At 42.7% G+C, this 18,915-nt stretch overlaps 1 pseudogene; it reads right to left on the bottom strand.

The window, feature by feature from the left end:
- Nucleotides 1-1,349: 1,349 nt before the first annotated feature.
- Nucleotides 1,350-17,743, bottom strand: LOC135712073 (RNA helicase aquarius-like; annotated as a pseudogene).
- Nucleotides 17,744-18,915: the final 1,172 nt, after the last annotated feature.

The following is an 18,915-nucleotide window of genomic DNA, read 5'->3' on the forward strand; positions in this document are numbered from 1 at the left end:
TCTTAGTGTGTGGGTCGACGGGTGGTGCGTTCACCGTATAGAAGGAGTTACAGAAATAACAGTAGGAGTAGGAGCAGAAACTACAGGTACCTATGATATCATCCGACAGTTCTTACGATTCTAGTCGACGAATTTTCGTTGACTGGCCAAGTTTCCCGGTAGCTGACAATCGGCCGAACTACAACGAATATTTTCTAGTAACGGATACCAGCTCAGTAGCATCCGTAGTTCCAGCAACGTCATCTAGCAGCACACGTAGCGCCGAAAGGACTCCGGAGCATGATCGACACAGCAAACAGCAGAAACCCAGCTGATCCATTACCAGGTCATGGCTAGCTTGCTTGACCTAGTTTTCATATGTAGGTCAGTGGGTATGACCACATCAGTAGAGCAACAATTCGAGTTTGCAGACAAAGGATTCTGTTTTGTGTCGCTCTGGTTGTTTTAGTACATCTCGATCACTATCACACACTCTCATCACTACTTCAACCACAGTATAGTATATTTTAAATAGTTGTTGAAACTGGATGATCCTTTAACTTTTGGCCATCTCGTGAGTCACAAAAACGTGCCGAGCAGAAGAAAATAACTAATGTATACCTAATTCTGATCTGATGCCAACATCTGGTATCAATAATACCAAAAAATTACATGCAAAATACTTTGTAAATAGCTAAAATTGATATTTGGATACCAAAAGAATATCTGCGTGGTATTGCATTAGCAAATTTGCTATTTGAATAGTATTGCGGGATTTTTTTTTTTGTATTGTACCTCTTATGGCTCATCCATACCAATGTAAGGTATCGAGATATTCGTTCCTGCTCGGGATTGGATACTTAGTTCATTCTTCAGGGGCGGGATGTGCAGTCAAATCGGCCTACTGAAAATCCATCAATGAGATGTAAATGTGTAAGGCTCATTGAGTTTGTCATCTCTTTCGTTCTCCCGCTGTTTAAACGGTTGAAGGAGTGTGACGTTAAACTTCGTCATCCATTTTATCAGCCGGAGAACGAAAGAGACGACAAATTTACGGGGCCTCACCTGTTTACGCTCATTGATTTTCCCTATGTGAATTTGGTTCCAAACATCAACAAACCATCGTTGCTTATGGCTTTGTTGTCGTTTGGAACCAGTTATGCGAGGTAGGCAAAGATTGTTCGTATTTTACAGTCGCCTCCCCCCTCCAGGTTTTGTTGACCAAACTTTTCTGCTTCTTTGTCTCTTTCTTCACAAAATACCATTTTGTCGATCCGGACAAATCGCAGAACTTGTTCCATCACTGAAGATGAAACACTACCCTCGACACTACCACAAGTCTGAGTTCGTCGCAAGTCCACCTTCGTACTTTAGCACACTGATATTTGATATTGATTGGAGTGCGTTACGATCAGGGTACGTTGGTTCGGGTGATTGCGGTACAGGTTGAAGATGATCTATACGGCGACGTCTGTTTTGCCGGTACCGAGGGGACCGACTACCATCGTTAAACCTGGTTGCATACCAGCATTGATGGCCTCCACCTGGGTTGGCGTGAATCGGATGGTGTTTCTGTGGGCTACAAAATGGTGAGTTGACAACCTGGAAGGAGCGGAATACCTAGCCCTGGTCCTCACAAGTTCCTACTTCACGCCTCCTCGAGTCATATGATAACAAAAGACTACCAGCTGAAACATGGACACAGCTGGTTGGCGTAGCCTGGGCAATGTTGCCAGTCCGGCAATAGCAAAGTGAAGAGGTGCGACGCGAACACTGGCGCGGTAACCATAGTACGGTGATAGAGGAAATGCTTCACCAAACCTGAGCGTCTGCTCACCATGGAGGTGCGGCTCAAAACGGCGTCTGTTCTCCATGTTAGGAGCGGCTGATCACCGTCCTAGTGCCAGCGTGGGACTCTAAACAGAGCTGTGCACGATGGTCCCCCGGCGAGACAGGGGGTTGGGGCAGGCCCAACAAGCCGCCCTGGAAAAAAACAAAGTTGCAAATACCGAAGAAAGAAATACGGATCGGAACAATCGGCACAGACCTACGCGACGAAATAAGGACTACGATTGGAAACTCGGAACATGGAACTGCAAATCGCTCGGCTTCCCGGGTTGCGATAGGTTAATCTATGACGAACTTCAACCACGCAACTTCGAAGTCGTAGCACTGCAGGAACTTTGCTGGACGGGACAAAAGGTATGGAAAAGCGGGCATCGAGCGGCTACTTTCTACCAGAGCTGTGGCACCACCAACGAGCTGGGAACCGGCTTTGTAGTGCTGGGTAAGATGCGCCAACGCGTGATTGGTTGGCAGCCGATCAACGCGAGGATGTGCAAGTTGAGGATTAAGGGCCGTTTCTTCAACTACAGCATCATCAACGTGCACTGCCCACACGAAGGGAGACCCGACGACGAGAAAGAAGCGTTCTATGCGCAGCTGGAGCAGGTGTACGACGGCTGTTCGCAACGGGACGTCAAAATCGTCATCGGCGACATGAACGCTCAGGTAGGACGGGAGGCAATGTATAGACCGGCAATCGGGCCAAACAGCCTGCATGCCGTATCGAACGACAACGGCCAACGATGCGTGAACTTTGCAGCCTCCCGGGGTATGGTAGTTCGAAGTACCTTTTTCCCCCGCAAGGATATCCACAAAGCCACCTGGAGATCACCTGACCAACACACAGAAAACCAAATCGATCACGTTCTAATCGACGGGAAATTCTTCTCCGACATTATCAACGTCCGCACGTACCGCAGTGCGAACATAGATTCGGACCACTACCTAGTTGCAGTATGCATGCGCTCAAAACTCTCGACGGTGCATAACACACGTCGAAGTCGAACGCCACGACCCAACATTGAGCAACTACGGGACACCGGAGTTGCCCAGGACTACGCGCAGCAGCTGGAAGTTGCACAACCCACGGAAGAGCAGCTTGGCGCAGCTTCTCTTGAAGATGGCTGGAGGGACATCCGTTCAGCCATAGGTAGTACTGCTGTAGCGGCACTAGGTACTGCAATCCCGGACCGAAGAAATGACTGGTTTGACGGCGAATGCAAACTGTTAGTAGAGGAGAAGAATGCAGCACGGGCGAGAATGCTGCAACACCGCACGAGATTGAATGTGGAGCGATACAGACAAGCGCGGAACAGACAAAACTCGGTTTTCCGAAGGAAGAAGCGTCAGCAGGAAGATCGAGATCGCGAGGCGATGGAAAATCTGTACCGCGTAAACGACACACGGAAGTTCTACGAGAAGCTAAATAGTTCGCGCAAAGGCTACGTGCCGCAAGCCGATATGTGCAAGGACTTGGACGGTAACCTTCTCACGAACGAGTGTGAGGTGATTGAGAGGTGGAAGCAGTACTATGACGAGCACCTCAACGGTGAAGCAGCAGAAAACGAAGGTGGCACGGCAACAGACCTTGGAGCACGCGCAGAAGACGACAGGCTACCGGCCCCTGATCTTCAAGAAGTTGAGGAGGAGATCGGTCGGCTGAAGAACAACAAAGCAACTGGTGTAGATCAACTACCAAGTGAGCTATTGAAATACGGTGGTGAAGCACTGGCTAGAGCGCTGCACTGGGTAATTGCCAAGATTTGGGAGGAGGAGATATTACCGGAGGAGTGGATGGAAGGTGTCGTATGCCCAATCTACAAAAAGGGCGACAAGTTGGATTGCTGCAACTACCGCGCGATCACACTGCTGAGCGCCGCCTACAAGGTACTCTCCCAAATTCTATGCCGCCGTCTGTCACCATATGCAAGAGAGTTCGTGGGGCAATACCAGGCGGGATTCATGGGTGCCCGCGCTACCACGGACCAAATTTTCGCGATTCGGCAGGTTCTGCAGAAATGCCGCGAATACAACGTGCCCACACATCATTTGTTCATCGATTTCAAATCCGCATACGACACAATCGATCGAGATCAGCTATGGCAGATTATGCACGAGTACGGATTTCCGGATAAACTGACGCGTTTGGTCAAGGCGACGATGGATCGAGTGACGTGCGTTGTTCGAGTATCGGGGACACTCTCGAGTCCCTTTGAATCTCGAAGGGGGTTACGGCAGGGTGATGGACTTTCGTGTCTGCTGTTCAACATCGCGTTAGAAGGTGTGATCAGAAGAGCTGGGATAGACACGAGTGGCACGATATTCAGGAAGTCCATCCAGCTCCTTGGTTTCGCCGATGACATTGACATTATGGCACGGAACTTTGAGATGATGGCGGAAACGTACATCAGACTGAAGGCTGAAGCTAGACGGATTGGACTTGCCATCAACGCATCAAAGACAAAATATATGAAAGCAAGAGGTTCTAGGGAAGACAATGTTAGCCTCCCACCCCGAGTTCAGATTGACGGTGACGAAATCGAGGTGGTCGATGAGTTCGTGTATTTGGGCTCACTGGTGACCGCCGAAAATGATACCAGCAGAGAAATTCAAAGACGCATTATGGCAGGGAATCGTGCCTACTTTGGACTCCGGAGGACGCTCCGGTCGAATAAAATTCGCCGCCGCACGAAGTTGACTGTCTACAAGACGCTGATTAGACCGGTGGTCCTTTACGGCCACGAGACCTGGACTATGCTCGTGGAGGACCAACGCGCCCTTGGTGTTTTCGAACGGAAGGTGTTGCGTACCATCTACGGTGGAGTGCAGATGGATGACGGAACGTGGAGGAGGCGAATGAACCACGAATTGCACCAGCTGCTGGGAGAACCATCCATCGTCCACATTGCAAAAATTGGGCGACTAAGGTGGGCTGGGCACGTCGTAAGAATGCCGCACGACGACCCAGTGAAAATGGTTCTAGAAAGCGACCCAACAGGAACAAGAAGAAGAGGCGCGCAGCGGGCAAGGTGGATCGACCAAGTAGAAGGCGACCTGCGGACCCTTCGCAGACTACGAGGCTGGCGAACTGTGGCCATGGATCGAGTAGAGTGGAGACGACTTCTTCGGACAGCAGAGGACAACAAGGCCTTAGCCTGATTGGTAAGGTAAGTTCTGTGGGATGGAAGATGGATGGGTTGTTAGAGTCGGTGTGGGCTTTTATACTAAATGATTTAAAAATAACCAATTCTATCCCAGGGCAGGCAACATGTGTGAAGCAGTGACGTCGCCCTAACCTCAATCTATCTGTTCTACCAACTCTCAAAACTTAAACAAGTGAAAAAATATTGCTTCCAATGGATACACATCAGTGAAACTAGAAGACCCTGTGCCTTTTGAAACATGACCTTTTCAAAGTTGGTGAACAGGTAAAAAGTGAGGTTATAAGACGCCGCTGGTGTGGAGAGATTAAGACTGCGAAGTTCATCACTGTCTGCAGGAAAGCCATCGAGTTTCAAAAGCCACTCGACCAGTGGAAGAAGAGTTTCAGGGGTTGGAACTCTCTTGGAATATTAATTGACTTGGCGCTACTGAACATTTTGTAGCACTTTAAAGTGGTCTTAGTACGGACAAACGGTTAACCTAGTCATAGTTTCATACCATTTCGGCTCGTTGTAATTGTAAGATTCACGCTTGGGAATCGTGTATGGCTCCACCAAAATATTCTTCGGCAATTCAACCTTCTTATCGTCGTCCTCTTCATCGCTACTGTCCACCTGTTCGGCAACATCTTCAAACGTCAACCGGAAGGGACGTACCAACTTACTAGCTTCCGTCTCCTTCACCACAGACTTATATCCCGGAAAGCTAACCCTAACGTGATCGATATCAAGGAGTGTGTCATTGAAGTCCAGCACCCGTGCCCGGTCCTACATCCGCCTATAGTGAGCCGCCCCTGGATCATCATATCCTAGGAGGATATCGTGCAACCACGGCGGAACTACACATTCCGTGTTCATCAAGTTCCGGATTGTCTCCAGAACAGCTTTGAAATTATTCTCCTTCGGTTTTCGACGCAGGATTATGTTGAACTCCTCCTACACGTCATCCCCATTCGATATTGGTTGAATTTCAACCAAAGCCTGTACGTACGCTGCTTTCCAGTCAACTGCGGTAGCTGCTCGATTCCATCCTCGATGACTCTCCCATTACCATCGAGCATTTCTTCGATTTCGGATTTCGATTTGGTTTAGTCGGTCTCACGGTAATCAAGAAGCATACATCATGCTTCCGTAAATTCTCCCACTCATCTTGGATTTCCTTGCGAACGTTGAGCGTCACACTGGCATCGGCCCGCACGCGCGATAGCTTCTTCTCACCAATGTGCAGTTTGGACACCTCGACGACTGCAAACGTCCCCTTGCCACGGAGACTGACGGCGTCTGTGATGACCTGCCAGATTTCATCTGAAAGTTTATGAACGGAATTATAATTCTAGTTTATAATGGAATCAGAAGATCAATATTCAACTTACAAGTCGATTCCGACCGGAAGAGATTGAAGTATAGCAACAGGTAGTCGTGGAGAGTCAAAAACTGCAGATTCAACTTCGGCAGAGCCAAACAGCCTTTGCCGGAGTAGTACTCCGTTGGAACGATGTGTTCGTTTCAGATGATATCTTCCGTCGGATACAGTGGAATCTCGTTCAACGAGTCCAGCTGCAAAACTGATAGACCTAAATATGCCACCGCTAAAATTGAAACAAAATAATTTCAAACATTGCGAAATCATAGATTATAAGTTATAATGTTATAATGTATTCTACGTTTTTGATTGACGAGTAAATAAATAAATAAATAAAGAAATAAATAAATAAATAAATAAAATTAATCACTGTGTGTTTATTTAAATCAGAATTTTTGCAAATATCGACAAAGCGTATTGAAATATGTCGAAACATGCTTCAAGTAAGCTCAACCCTTTTGGCTTGCATCGAACACCCATATTTAAATATGCTAATTTTCATCCTAAGCACTCAAAGTCCGCTTATTTGTACACAGATGACACCGGCAGCAATAAAAATTGACAACCTTCCTTCGCTCAAGGACAAAATCGTTCCACACCGTACCAAAACGGTGCGTCTACCTTTTCCACTTTGAACCAATCTCTCGGCGGAGCAATTATGCGTGGCTCCCATTTCGTTCCTAGATCATTTTTCCGTGTCCATTTGCCGCTTCCGGACCGGTCGAACGACGTGATAGTGATCCTTTCTAATTCAGTTTTTTCCCCCCTTTTACACTGGTTATTTTTTTCTTGCCGCGTGGGTCGCTCTGCGAATGCAAATGAACTGTCGGGGAATAACTTCCACCGCGCCAACGAACCCGGTGCGGACGATGAGTGTTACTAAATAAATATTTATTTTAATTTGTACACTTCATCCTGAGGGTTGGGAACCACTGAAAGGATGCTTTCGAACGGAGAACCGAAAAAGTTAGTGCTTTGACTCCGCGGTGGGTTATAGCAAATTTGTGTAAGGGATTGAAAAAAAGTTGCAAAAAAGTTGCCCCAACGAAACTTGGTGGGAGCAATTTCCGACGGAACCGATACCATTTCATTCCAACATCAACATGTGTGCATTCGGAAATTTATCGTCGATTCGTACAATCCTCGCGATGCAATTGAATGCACCCCATTGAACCGCTTGGCGATTTTTGGCCCCTCTTGCGAGGAAGAACACGAGATTGAATCGCGCATTTCATCGCATGGTGCGATCGTTGCTTTTTCGGTGCACTGCACCAAGGTTGCAAATACTCATTTCAGCTAAAATAATGTTTTTCGGAATAATAAAACCAAAATATGGTATGATGACATGTTTTATATGTAACTTACAAGAAGAGGTTACAAAGTATGCGTTTGAAACATAAAACCTGTAAATTTTGCTTTCTATGAGTCAGAATCAGTGATTTGCTGATCGCTGAGTGAGTGAGTGAGTGAGTGAGCGAGTGTGTGAAAAATCGCTGATTGTGACTCTCACGAAGTGAAATAGACAGGTTTAATATGTCAAACACATTCTTTGCAACCTCTTCTTGTATCTTACCAATTCTAAATATGATCATAGCATCTAATTATTTCATAATTAAAAGAAAACATTGTTTTAGCTGAAATGAGTATTTGCAACCTTGCACTGCACTGATGAGGGTTGCTTGCATTCCGACACGAATTCCAATCGAATCCCAAATACCCCAAGCAATGTGTTCGATTTCACACGTGCTTCCGGTTGCGCGCGCCCTATTCGCCTTCTTGCTGGGAATGTGTTTCCATTATAGTGTTTATGAGCCGTATTTTCGCATCAGCTACCTGGAATATCCCATCACGTTGGGGTTGTGATACAATTGTGATCCTACAGTATCGCATCGTAGTTTCCACTCGTTGGGAATAGTTGAACCGTAAGCAATTGACTAATTACCAGCCTGGACTTCCGGGTTCCAGCCGCCGCCAGCTACTATGTGTACATCGACTAGTGGCAGAGAGTAGCTCCGTTAAGTGGTTGTAACTAAATCATCCCATCTTAATTACATTCTAATTAAACATTAATCTGCTGCAATGAAGGCTCTGGGGACAAAGTTAGGAAGCTATATAGTGTAAACCATCCATCGTTGGGTACTATATATATACTATATGTATATGGAACGAGAACGGTCGGTGGGGTAGTGATAATGATGCTGATATGAAGTTTGAAATCTAATTAAATTCTACCGCAAAAGATGTATCGTTGTCACTGGTGGTGAAGGTGATGGCGACACGGCGTAGACGAAGATGAAGTCTGGTAAGGTTTGATACCGTCTTACCTGGTGTGGTCAGGTGGTTGGAGGAACGAAGTGGATAACAGCTTTAGGGGTACACCGGCTTGTAATTACTTCAAAGGTCTCGTTGCCTCATATCATGCCTTGCGGTGTGTCTGTAGTTGGCATGTCTTGGCGTAATCTTTGAGTTTATATTGATTTTACAGCAGGAGACAATGCTCTACTAAAGCAGCAACTTTGTTGGTTACTCAATTACTACACTGGACCTAGGGGTTGCAAAACGACCAAGGTGATCGTAGTAGTTTGATATAAGGAACTTGGTGGACTAGTGGGTTCCGTTTTTGGTTACTGAGCAGAAGACCGTGCGTTCAATCCCAGGCTCCTACACAGTAAAGAGTTTCGAAGGTCACATCGATTACTTATATGACTTTCATTATTTTGACGTAGGATTACGTCTTTCGGTAACATATTGGGGGTGCAATTTCAAAAAACCAAAATCGACCGCGTTACGAAAAGTGGTCAGGTTTTGACCACTTATAACTCTGTCAATAAGAATGGATTTTTATGCTAAACAAACCAATTGATTGAGAATTTTTCTAAGAATCTGCTAAAATGAACGATTTTTCCATTTTCAATAGGTCACTATTGAAAATTACAAAAATGTCCAACTGTCGCCATGATGATCAAAATTATCACCGATTGCCTGCAAAAAGTACTTTCCCTATCACAGATTTCAAAACTGAATTCCATCCGGGCTCGCCGTACGGTGCTTATTCAATTCAATTACAGAATGTTGTGGTGTGGGTCGGTCATCATCCTCATCAGCAGCAGCAGTACTTTCGGCACGTGGTGTTGAACATTGTTCTCAAGCCTTCCTTAGCTAAGTCGGTAAAGGCGCAGCTACAAAGCAAGACCATGCTGGAGGTAGCTGGGTTCGATTCCCAGTCCGGTCTAGGAATTTTAGGATTGGACAATATCTCGACTTTCCTGATTGTACTTGCCACACAGTTATATTAATGCAAAAATGGTACATGCATAGAAAGCTCTCAATTAATAACCGTGGAAGTGCATCTAGGACAGTAAGTTGAGAGCACGCAATAAGCTAAAATGCGGTAAGCAATAAGCTTGAAATGCGAAAAAGAGGAAGAAGATAGATTTTAATTCTTAATACGCCAATCGATAGGAAATTTTTCTACAAATTTGTTAAAATTAAGACTTTATCAATTTTCATAAGGTCTCAAATATGCAACTGTTGCTATAATAATTAAAATTATCACCTATTGCCTGCGAAAAGCACTTTCTCTAACACAGATTTCAAAATTGATTTCCGTCCGGTCTCGCCGAACGGTGTTTATTCAATCACCGTGTGTGGTGAGTGGGGGTGTCTGGTTGTCATCATCATCATCAGCAGCAGTGCTTTTGGCGCATGGCGTTGTAAATTTTTCTCCAGTACACAACGAAAGGCTCCTTGAAAGCAGCTAGATATCAAGGCTGCCCTCAAGAGCCCTCGATTCACCGAAGAAGGAGGAAGAAGCCGCACTGCTACTGATCGGATTCAGTTGCTCGTTGTGAGTCGCTGTGGGCCATCTATGCCAAGCGCGTCACCCTCGTTTCAAACAACATACAGCTCGCCAGTCTCATCCGTGTTGAACTCCGTAAGATTTCGATGTATCGTTCCAACACAACCTTAAACAAATTTTGGAAAATTTCGAAAAGAAAGAAAAGGAAAAAAATATACACAAACACATGAAAACACATATACAAGGAACATAGCACTGTTCCTAATGTAAAAGCTTCCACCATAAAACCTCCATCAAACTCTTTGAACCACAACACATTATAATTTATAAACAGTGATAACTATCTGCAAGCATCAAATTTAACTTTTTTTGTTCTTCCAGCATGCGTAAATAGCATTTAATAAAATACGATTAGGCACAAGTCCTTTTGATACGCAACTTGCTGCCGATTTCATCAATCAATATCAGCAATAGCCATTTTCACCTTGCACTATAGTAGATAAGCGCTCAGTGATTTACCCAGTGAAGTTTATACAAAAACATCCCTTCTCTCAAGAAATTTTCATTTAATTTTTTATTTAATTTAAATTAACTTCACTCAACAGACACTGAGACTACTTCTCTGAGTCTTGTCATTCATTTGTTTTTATAGTTCGTTTATTTCTCCAGGCTCATTCACAGTACCTTTACGGAGCCGATATTCAGTTTTTGTTTAACAAAATTACTTATTAAAACTAAAATTAGTAGAGCGGGGGCCGATTACTCACGGCTTGTTCGAGGTTAGGGGTAAAAATTGGTAAAGAGGAGGATGGAGGGCTATGGACTGATAACACAAAGTTTTGGGATGCACTATGGCGGTGTTTGAGTAAGCGCTTAGGATCTCGAACTAAGCGAACGTAAGAAAAATATACCAAAATACAAAAGACGGACTATGGTCGAACACCGAAGAGGGGCTGACGCTTTAACTTGGAGAAACACAAGAAGACGAGATAGGGTTTTTGATCTAATTTCCGTCCTACTAAGCACAACCCACGCTTTACCTCTCTTTTCTGAACGAGTTTAAAAAAAAAATGGAATATTTCTGTCAAAGATGACTTGCAAATTTATTCACCTTTCCATACGTACCGTTGGATTTGATAAAGAGTTACAAATTGTTGAGATATTGTCTAAAATCTAACATTGCTTCTTGATTCTAAATTCGTTCTACGAGTTTCAATTCCGTCCTAACGCATTGAAACGCCATTAGATTTGCTTCGTCCTACGGATAAACGTAGAAAAAGGGGATTCGCTAGGAGCGCTTCTTTTGTTTTGAGAACAATGAGCGTAAATATTCGTACAATGCGCTCTAACAGGATTTATGTTGTGGCTAATGAACTAACGCATAGGAACAAACCTATTATTGATTTGTGCACGGTGAAATCATTGATATTATTGATCTTTTCTGATCGATAGAACGGAAATGGGCGATTACGACGAAGTAGCGCTCTACCCTACAACTAAGTTCTGAATCGATCCGTTTCAGAAACTCATAAATAAAATTCATGTATTCGAGATCCAGGCTCGCCAAGACATTTCTTATGGGTATCGCGGGTTTGTTTTCCTCTAGCCCTGAGGGATGTGGATAACTCAGATCTGGCAACACGGAGGTAAAGTACATAATCAAACAACATGCTCGACATCGTGATAACCACCGCCACGTATATAGTCGTTCAACCCTGTGAACGACGGTTTGTTCGACACCTGTGGGAGAATAGAATGTAACCATGTTTCCAAATCACCATCATTCCATTTTTGTTGCCAACTGATGAGGACTTGCTGACGAGCAATGGAGAAAAATTCTTTCAAGGCGATTTGTCGCTCAAAAATATCGCCTTGCATAGCGCCCACCTTAGCCAACGAGTCGCTTCCTCGGTTGTAGGACGAAAGGTCGAAGTACAATTGAATGCTATTTTCCCTCTTAGAGTTGTCTTCTTCTTTCAAACAAGAGCAGTTCATTGATAGATATAGGCGTTCGGCAACCGAAAAAGTATCATGCTGAGCCAACACCCGGTGACTATAGTGCGATTTCGGAGGATTTCAAGAAAACGCTAAATGGTGTCGATTTCCCGTCAGGAACAGGGAATGCGCATTCAGGAGATATTTTAGTGTTTACCACCCACGACAAAATTCGGTGTCTGTCCACCGCCAAAATTTGGATGTTGGATGAGACGTTTGCTACTGCTGCTCCATGATTTAAGCAAATCTATTCAATCCTGGGATCCATAGGTTCTGGCGATGCGTTGAGGTATTTGCCTTTGGATTTCATGTTCCTCCCAAACAAAAGTGAGGAAATATACACGCGTGCTATGGAGGAGGTGGTAAGAGTTTCGGAAGGCACTGGTGTTGAGCTAGACCCAGAAGTGGCTCTAGCCGACTTCGAGCGAGCTGCTATTAATGCATACATACATACATTTATTTGTACAACATCACATTTAAGATAAGACAAAATCAACAATAGTACGCCACAATACTCGGGAATAGTCCATGTCTCGTGTCCATAAAGGACCACCGGTCTTATTAGCGTCCTGTACATGGTACATTTGGAGCGGGGGTGAATCTTTTTTGACCGTAGTTTCTTCTGGAGCCCGTAGTAGGCACGACTTCCACTGATGATGCGCCTTCGTATTTCACGACTTACATTGTTGTCAGCCGTCAGTAAGGATCCAAGGTAAACGAATTCCTCTACTACCTCGAAAGTATCCCTGTCTATCGTGACATTACTTCCTAGACGAATCCTGTCATGTTCGGTTCCGCCTACTAGCATGTACTTTGTTTCTGACGCACTCACCACCAGTCCGACCTTTGCTGCTTCGTGTTTCAGGCGGGTGCTAGGGGCATCCCACTCTAAACTTTATATTTCTCGCGGTGTACTTATAAATATCTGACTGATATCTTAGATACCTATAAATACTTAAAAATACTTAAGAAATACCTAGTACTAGTATGCTTACCTGGTTGCTAGGTGAATTTCTGCAGTTTGTTTATTCAATGTTGTCAGGAATTTTATGTGTTAGGCTGGTTTGTGTGCATTGCGAGCGTTAACGTATCAATGAATAAATCATTTAAAAGAAAAGATATCCAACTTCAGCGAAAAAGAAGATTAGTATGTAAAAATAAGTCTATCGCTTATGAGAATGTGTCTTTTCCTCTGACGTACGAGAAAAAAAATATTTTATCCTGAAAGTGGTCCCCTATATCCCACATCCCGTTTCCTGGAGAAAATAAAGCGTATTTTAAAATTTAATATTATGTGCTCCATATTAAAAATCACACTATGCTATTCTAACAAAAATGAACATAGAATATGAACTAATTGTTTATTTCTTATTAATGACACATTGATTTATAAATATTAACTGTAATAATAGGTATATGTGCATTTAATAAAAACACAAAAATATTCAAAAATTGCATTCGTTTAAATATTTTATAGTTTCAGCACTTAAAGATCCTGAAGCATCCGGTGGTTGGATATGCGATGTGTATTTCTCAACATCGATTCCAATAATGCTCCCGTTGGCGTTCAACAGTGCTCCACCGTCCATAATTTTATAGATGCTTCATTTGACTAACACTCCTCGTTTTTTTTATACTTTCATGGCACTTTACTGGAATCCGTTGAAGCGAACACATCTTTGTTCTACCTGAAAATATAATTTTAATATTAGTTTGAACTGCGACTGTGTTCAGACTATAGCTGATATCATAACAAGACGTGAAATTTTTACTGGAAATCATATGTATGACTTTTGATATCAAGTTAGCCTATATTACGTAATATCAGCTAATTTCCGAACGTAGTATTATTATTTTTTATATTATTTGCAGTACATGCTATAACAAACCTCCCTTTTACCTGTCTTAAACGAGAATCCATTCACGTGACAAATAATTGATCCTTCAACGAAAATCCAATCTCCCATACTTATATCTTCTAATATACTGTTATGTTGACGATCGCTTGTTTGCTTGATAGATATTTCATCTGGGCGGTAAAATCTTCGTATTCTGTCATTGGAGCATTCATACTTGGTATTCAAAAGCATCCAAAGTATCGTAGATTTCTTGATATTGTACTCTTTTCCATTTGTACCTCGTATTTTGAAAGTGTGCTTTAGGCCAGTTGTGCAATTTCTTAAGTTAATCTCACCACTGCAATGTTTAAATATCATCTCAGCATCAGCTATATTATTTTCTTGATCGAGTTCCGATATGCTTGAGTAAAAGCCATTTTCCTTAATTTCATCTTCTTGTTTATCCTCATTGTTAATATCTTCGCTGTCTACGTGGTATTCTTCAACCGAGGCAAATTCAAATGGATTCAATGTATTGTTTTGTGATTGTTTTGCATTAATCCTATCGCCAAACTCCATGTCACATTCGTTGATTCCAACTACCTTAAGCATTGTAATAGCATCAAGTCTTGAATTTTCAATGGTTGTTCGAATATCCCCATCTGATGGTAAATAGCCCACGATAGCTGGAGAAAACTTTTTTTGATGTTTAGTGCCTGATGGAAAACGTAGTACATTCTTCCATGTATATTTTATTTTCATTTGCATTTGCAAACGCTTCATTTTTCCAATCAGCTTCAGCTGTAGAATTTGATGTTGCCATAGCTCTTAGTTCTCGGAAAACATGCTCATTTTGCTGACTGGACAAGTTTTCAACAATAAATTGTTCGGGAGTATTAATATCTCGACATTGGGCCAAATAAATCACAAGCGAATGTGCATTCAATTTAAGAGATAAGTAAACATTGGTAGTGACACAGTTTTGTATGCTTTGATAACGTTTCCAGCACCACGCTCGCCATGCTCTGACTATGAAAAGGGAGTTCCTGAAAAAGATTTTACATTTATCAATTATCCAACAATATAGGTATTCCAATATAAAAAAAACTACCAAATAAGATAGATACGTTGTAGAGGAGGCATATCGATTGATGTGTACGAATCATATATCTGGCTCATTATAGTTAGAAACAAAACTGTCCCATCGCATCCAGGAACATGCTGCTTCAAAAGACATCGTACGTTGGGGTTCATCATTTTAATTGTAGGTTCAAATTTCATTTTATCCTTGCTGCTCAAATCAGACGTTGTTAAAAGATGTTTATCTTTTCCTATTTTTCGAGTAATAAGTTCAGCCAAATGTGCAAGTGATGCTTTAAAGGTTCCTGAGAGATATTTGAATCAATTAATGTCTTAAATGTAAATTTTTAATTATATATGTATGAGCTATCCAATACAAGATGTTTTCCAGGGTTCACTAAACTATGTCGAAACTTATTCACCAGGTGTACGGTATCTTGAATGCACACTGGCTGATTTTTTTCTTGAATCCGGAACCATTCTCCCCATTTCATATAGGGATCTGTCTTATTCAACCCTGCTCTGGTAACCATTGCTTTCAACAGTCGTGGATCGCCATCTGAACAATTACTGATAACTTTTATTCCCGCTTCATCTAATGTTTTCTCTACGTAGTTCCATCTTTTAAAAATGACGTTATGGTCAAAATTCGTATCGGAGCATGCAAAGTAAATGCAAAAAGGTGCAGCTTGCTTCTCCATAGGTGTTGCTAATATCATATATGTCAAATTACCAACAGCAAAATCCGAAAGCGCTTGCGTCATCTTCATTGCGGACGTCATCTTGAAGTGATGCATGACGGGCATTCTATTCTCATCAAAAGGAGGTACCAACCCACATAGGCTATCTGTTGCAGGATCATATGTTGGACGTGGAACTATACTTGATGCATCCTCACTAAGGCTAACTACAAACCTGTAATTGTTTGAGGATAGATAGTCTACTAATGCTTGCACCATTAGGACACCTTCTACGGAGTCAGTAGTATTAGCCGTAATATGTTTGCGCAAAACTTTATGATTTATACAGTGTTTGTTACTAGCTTGATAGTTATAGAAGCTGTTTCCTGCTTTCATTAGTTCATAAGCTTTCACGTCCTTCTCATGCTTTCTATAACGCATCCCAATTTTGCAGTATAGTTTTGAGCGCAGTTGCAGATTTACATCAGCTCGGATTAATGGTGAGTCTATAGATAAATCTGAAGCATTACATTCAGTCTGCCTTTCGAGTGAATCATAGAAGTGCATTCCGTGATCCACCGTGATACATTTATGAAGTTCTTCATTGGTTTTCTTATCTGTTTATTAAAAAAATAAAATGCTAGCAGGATTATAATTTATTACAATTAACAGTAGGTTTGATTCATGGCTTGATGGCGGTGAAACGAAATCTTTACAAAACTGATTTTAGAAAGTTAATGGAAAGGTAAAGCTTATTCAATACCTTGATCTATTATATACTGTTGTGGATCATCGATATTTGGAATATCATCTGATAACGCCAGGTATTCTTCCTCAACGACGAGGTCTTCTTCGACGATGAAATTATCGGTTATAGTAGCTTCGTCTAAACCGATGCTTTTAGTTTGTCTGTCAGCGGTCGGTAGTCGCCTTTTCCTTTTTCTCAGCTCTCTTGGAATCCGATAATGCTGATTTTCACAATGCTTAATGAAGTTCCCCGTCATCCAACATCCTCCTACTTCTTTCGTTACCTTAAGTCGCTTCGTGTTTTGATCTGAGGCACAAATTGGACACAATACTTCTCCTACTAATTTTCCACCTGTGTCGCTGAACACTTCCGCCTTCAAAAAATTCATTTTTGATACAAACGTGTGATATCGTCTATCATCGATTTCCCTGTAAAAACAAAAGGATTAAATTTGTTGTAAAGGAAAACAATATAATTGAATGATGGGAACCTCATTCACCCCATAGAAAAGTTCCAAAAAAAATACCATTAACTAAGTGCCCCACTCTAAAAATAAAACATATTGTAATCATCGAATAAACCAACAATATGGTCCGCATTGATTCCCTCCTCCGCATTGCGGGAATCATCTTTATCACTATTGAGTATCTACTTACGGGAGAAGGGACTCAAAGTTTAATTTGATCGTGCTCAACAGTTCGTTAGTATCAGTATTCATCCCTTCACTGGGTTCGCTCAAAAAGCCGCTGCGAGTGGGCGCGGGTTGTCTTTCTTTGCCCTGATAAGCCATCTTGACATATTTTTTTGCTCCGTTTGTTGCAAACAACTGGCACAATCGCATTGTGCATGATTTTTCTCCGCTGAGGAACTTGAACTTCTCGGGGCTGTCACTGAAGTCCCCATATAGTTCTTCATAGTTGACGTTGGGTTGTTTTTTTTGAATGACTCTGCCATTGTCCTCATATCTTCTTCCAATTCGGGTATAACTTCAGGCTTCAAAAACTCTAGGGTCAGGCTACCTGAATATGCCAGGATGTCCAACACCTTCTGCACCTTCGCAGGAACCTGACCAAAGTCTCGTTGAACTGCATCCCAAAACGGTGCCTGCAAATAACATATTAAATAAAATGAGGAACATGAGTGGTCAATTACATTATACAAAATCAACAATTTACTAATCAACATAGTATCATAGCAATGTAAAGTGAATATATATTTTACTTACCGTACAGGTGACGAACTCTTCGGTAAACATTTTGCACAATACGCTTCGAAATCATAACATTTGACATCGATATAAAAAATAATTGCACTAGCAACCGAAGTTATAATCAAGACTTACTATGATCAAAATCACATCAAGAGAAAAAGTATTTAAAAATACTTAAAAATACTTAATAGAGATTTGAAAATACTTATTGAGTATTAGAGCAAAAGTTTAGAGTGGGATGCCCCTAGGGCGGGTGTATAGTTCTGTCACCGTTCCAAATGTTCTTGCGATAATGTCCATGTCGTCCGCAAAGCACACAAATTGACCGGATTTCGTGAAAATCGTACCCCGGCTCGTCGCATTACACCTTCTAGAGCGATGTTGAGGAGTAGGCATGAGAGTCCGTCACCTTGTCGCAGTCCCCGGTGAGATTCGAATGAACTGGATAGTTCACCCGAAACCCTTACGCAGTTTTGCATACCGTCCATCGTTGCTTTGATCAGTCTGATCAGTTTCCCAGGAAAGCCGTTCTCGTCCATGATTTTCCATAGCTCTGTGTGGTCGATACTGTCGTATGCCGCCTTAAAATCGATGAACAAATGATGCGTTGGGACCTGGTATTTACGGCATTTCTGGAGGATTTACCGTACGGTGAAGATCTGATCTGAACATCGGCCGTCGATGAAGCCGGCTTGATAACTTCCCACGAACTCGGTCATTTTAGGTAATAGACGACGGAGGATGATCTGGGATAGCACTTTGTAGGCTGCATTCAAAATGATGATCGCTCTGAAGTTCTCACATTCCAAATGGTCGCGTTTCTTGTGAATGGGGCAGATTACCCCCTCCTTCCACTCCTCCGGTAGCTGTTCTGTTCCCCAGATCCTGACTATCATCCGGTGCAGGCAGGTGGCCAACTTTTCTGGGCCCATCTGGATGAGTTCGGCTGCGATACCATCCTTACCAACTGCTTTGTTGTTTTTGAGCTGTTGAATGGCATCCTTAACTTCCCTCAGCGTGGTAGTTGGGTCAGTTCCGTCCTCTGCTGCACTGACGTAGTCGTTTCCTCCATTGCGCTGATATCCCGTGCCTACGTTCTCCTCGCCATTCAGGTGCGCATCGAAGTGTTGCTTCCACCTTTCAATCACCTCACGTCCGTCCGTCAAGAGGCTTCCGTCCTTATCCTTGCACATTTCGGCTCGCGGCACGAAGCCGTT

This window comes from Ochlerotatus camptorhynchus, unplaced genomic scaffold (genome assembly GCF_037179485.1).
Source record: "Ochlerotatus camptorhynchus isolate MF236.1 unplaced genomic scaffold, CSIRO-AGI_Acam_v1.1 ptg000457l, whole genome shotgun sequence".
Classification (NCBI taxonomy): Eukaryota; Metazoa; Arthropoda; class Insecta; order Diptera; family Culicidae; genus Ochlerotatus; species Ochlerotatus camptorhynchus.